Below are 3,812 nucleotides of genomic sequence, written 5' to 3' on the forward strand. Positions count from 1 at the left end.
CCTCCAGACATAACCTGACACAGAGCGAGAGTGGGCTGAGATATTGGGATTGATTTATTATTTGGTCATTTGTCTGGATATTTTTTGGTTTGAAATGTGGAAGATGAGAGAGGATAGTAAGTAATAATACATTCAAACATTTCTACCGTTTGTTGAATTTACTCAAATGACCGTACAAAATGTTCACTGTCACTCGTTGGATCATAGTAGCGGCCAGTCCATACACCACCCCGGTCTATACCTAGTCTGACTGGACACTGGAGCGGTCAGGCACCCCCTCTGGCCTCATACCGTTGACCGCACCCATCTGACCCCTAGCAAAACTCACCACATTCAGGTGAAACATAGACTTCAGTGCACTGCAAATCTTTTATTTAGAAAAGGCCTGGGGAGGGGGTTAGAACAGCTGTGCTTAGTTTTGTTAGATTCAAAGTGTGATCAGAATGTGTTGTTGAGTCTGGAAGTCATTCATAATAATTACAATATAAAATTGTATTTTAAGCTCTTTTTAAGAAAACCAAATTGACTTTACGTAGTCACAGAGATTAMCAGCAATATTTGAAAAAAGCAACAAGCAATAATATAAGCATTACTATACYCATTTCTAGACCGGCAGGGGTTAAAATAGCAGTCTGATCAGGGGCAAGATATTCCTCTGTTTGTCCAGTATGTGGCGCTGTTTAGTCAATACTTTTCTATTAGTGTTTTAATAGTCAACAATAGTATTGCTCTTTATGTCTTGGCTTTGTCTGACCTGAAACTCGCAACCTCCCAGTCCAGATGCCCGTAGGAATAACGGGCCGGTGTTATGCCGAAAATCTCCCCCCTGCCAGAATTCTCCCCCCCCTTCGCCTTCTTCATTGCTGCGACTTGYTTGCTAGTTGAGATTTCTGCTCTTCACTCCGTTGTCAGTTTAGCCTACATTTCACTGATCTTAGTATAAGAAAGCATTTTTGTCTGCATTTATCGGTTTGGCTATTTGTTTCAAGAGTATGTGGCGGTTCTAGCATGTATGGCACCCTGGGCGAAACTCCCTTCAGTGTACGCCTCTGTCCGCACCAGGGTGCTCGGGCCCTCTGCATTCCCATGTCGCCCGRACCTAAATCCACTACCGATTTTTGTATTAGTCTATAAATAAATCTCGTTGACAAAATTCGTCATCTCTCCCATGTCTTARTCGACTWGTATTTTTGAAAGTGTAAGGATAATAATTCAGCCATAGTTGTTCTGAAATGTTGATTGCTTGACAACATTTTACTCCCTCCTCTATGTTTAATATAACACACATACATTAATACATTATTAATTTCGGTTGCCTATCCTGTCGTGACGTTTGTTCTATAGAAAGTATTTGACTCATGTGTGTCACAGAAAGTATTTGACTTTAGCCACAAAATTAAGGAAATTAGAAGGGGGAGAGAATTCTGGCAGGGGGGAGATTTTCGGCACAACACCGGCACACTGGTCTGACATCACACTGCTGTCGTAATTGTAGTACTGGCCTGAAGAGACCGAGAGACCGTAAAGTCAAGCTCTGAATGGCCTGTGAAGTTTATCTCACAGACAGAAATGTAAAAAAGCAATAAAACATATTCCTCCCCGTCGGGGAATTGAACCCCGGTCTCCCGCGTGACAGGCGGGGATACTGACCACTATACTAACGAGGACTAAAAGTTAGGGTTAAATACAATTGTTATGTATTTAGTACACTGTATGTGGAACTGGCACATAACGCTTTTCCATTGGTATTCCATAGTACTGAGCGATTAATGCTTTTTGTGGTCGGTTCGGTTTCGGTTAGATTATTAAAAAATAATCACGGTTTTTGATATTCAATACACAATGCATTATATGGGTTGAATGCTGTAACAACACAGAATAAAACAACTAATACAAGTCCTTTAATGGTATTGACTGCTTATCACTTATTAACCATCAGTTGTTCACATTACTTTAAAAAATATTTGTTTTATTTGATCTCATCTCTATATAGCTGCTGCCTACGCTGTCTGCCAAAATCACAATTTTTGTAGATCTTCAATGTAAATATTTCATATGAATTTACAATCACTTAAATCATGTACTTTCAGGCTCGCAAAGTACCTGCTTTCTATCCCTCTTGATCGCTGTTTGTCTGCCCTGCAGACTGGACAAGATTAAGCGGGAACGCAACGGATTTTGGTCATTGTAGTTAATTACCACGTTTTCTGCGCAAAACCATGTTGAATATTGGCCTGTGGGAAACTACAACTCCCTAATTTATCTCTACAGAAACTGCAAATCGAGCTAACAGAAAAAAACGAACGAAATGGAATTCAAATTACTGAACCGAAGTAAAAAAAAAAATATATGAATATATATCTTTTTTATAATAACAAAAAAATAACCAACATTTTAGTAAAACGCTCAGCGCTAGTATTCCAGAAGCTCAGTTGCTAGTTTTTGAATTTTTGCTTGAATTCAAACTCTATACTATATAAACACATAACATCACAAGAATCAATGTCTTAGCCAACTAATTGAAGAAGAATGTGTAAACACAAAGCAAAACCATTTTTTTCTGCATTCAGTCCCCATTCATTACTGAATGCTGGCTGTTAAGGTACTAACGTTCCATAGCAGCTTGTCGAAGGCAGTGCTCCCTCTGTCTAATATATCTCTGAATCGCTGGAAGGCAGCCTCATTGTCCACCAGCCTTTCTCTTGTACACATCACACACACAGAGGCCAGCCAGAAAGCCACACAGTACGCACTGAGACAGAGACGGAGAGAGAGCATATTATCATTCCTATAATCTAAAACTAATATGGTGTGAGAGCAATCTTGAAATTACAAAAACGAACAAACTCCATTCCAATCTGAAGGGGATAAAATTACATTTGAAATAAATGTATCAAATAATTWAATACTTTTTTAAAAATTAAAAAATATTTTTATTAAATACATTTGCCAAAATTATATATTTAGTCATGTCTGTATAGATATAAATAATATAATTCTAAATCCTACTGATGAGAGCATAATTTAGCCACAAATAAATTATAGCTGTGGATAAAGCGTTCCATTTCATAATTGCATGCCATAATTTGTCCTGCTAAATTTGAAAAAGAAAAGTTATTGTCCGCCAAAAAAACTGTTTCCGCCCGGTCTCGAACCGGGGACCTTTCGCGTGTTAGGCGAACGTGATAACCACTACACTACGGAAACCAGATGCAAGCATTTGCTGTCTATATAGTTTTATCCTTGTAACTAATCCTACAGAAGCACCCCAATTCTGAAATTCTGTTTTACCTGGTAGATTGACTACATGTCCTGCATGTACTGTATGTCCTGAGTCAGAATCCCTATAATAGTTGTATTATATTATTATCAGTGGTACCTGGCAGACGGGTATCCTGGATCAGGTGATTGTCCTGCAGGTCTACAGAGACTAACTTCAGGTTCAGGTCCTTCCAGTCGGCCGTGTCGTGGTACTCAATCAGGTAGGCGTTAACGTGCTGACACTGTTCGTCATTTAGAGGTCACAACAGACTCACTCATTGGGTGACATTTTCAAAGTGCAACATTTTCGTGCCTCTGACTTCAATGTATGTCACAAACAACCAAGTAACATGCACATATCTGAAATCAGTACCAGTATTTAACCCAATGTGTAATTGAGAAGTTTGTATATGAATTTGTCTCAATGGACCATATCATTTATTTTAATATGAATCCGGCTCGACAGAAAAAAAGCTGTCATTGAAACAGTCTTGATATGTTCGTCAAAAGAGAGATCAGGGTCCAGAGTAACGTCGAGGTCCTTCACAGTT

General features: G+C 38.9%; 2 non-coding genes across 2 annotated transcripts; both read right to left on the reverse strand.

Moving 5' to 3' along the window:
• Positions 1–1,595: 1,595 nt before the first annotated feature.
• Positions 1,596–1,667, reverse strand: trnad-guc (transfer RNA aspartic acid (anticodon GUC)). Its single transcript has one exon. It is a non-coding gene; the product is annotated as a tRNA-Asp (tRNA).
• Positions 1,668–3,134: 1,467 nt separating this feature from the next.
• On the reverse strand, positions 3,135–3,207 carry trnav-aac (transfer RNA valine (anticodon AAC)). The gene has a single exon. It is a non-coding gene; the product is annotated as a tRNA-Val (tRNA).
• Positions 3,208–3,812: the final 605 nt, after the last annotated feature.

Source organism: Salvelinus sp. IW2-2015, linkage group LG3 (assembly GCF_002910315.2).
Source record: "Salvelinus sp. IW2-2015 linkage group LG3, ASM291031v2, whole genome shotgun sequence".
Taxonomy (NCBI): domain Eukaryota; kingdom Metazoa; phylum Chordata; class Actinopteri; order Salmoniformes; family Salmonidae; genus Salvelinus; species Salvelinus sp. IW2-2015.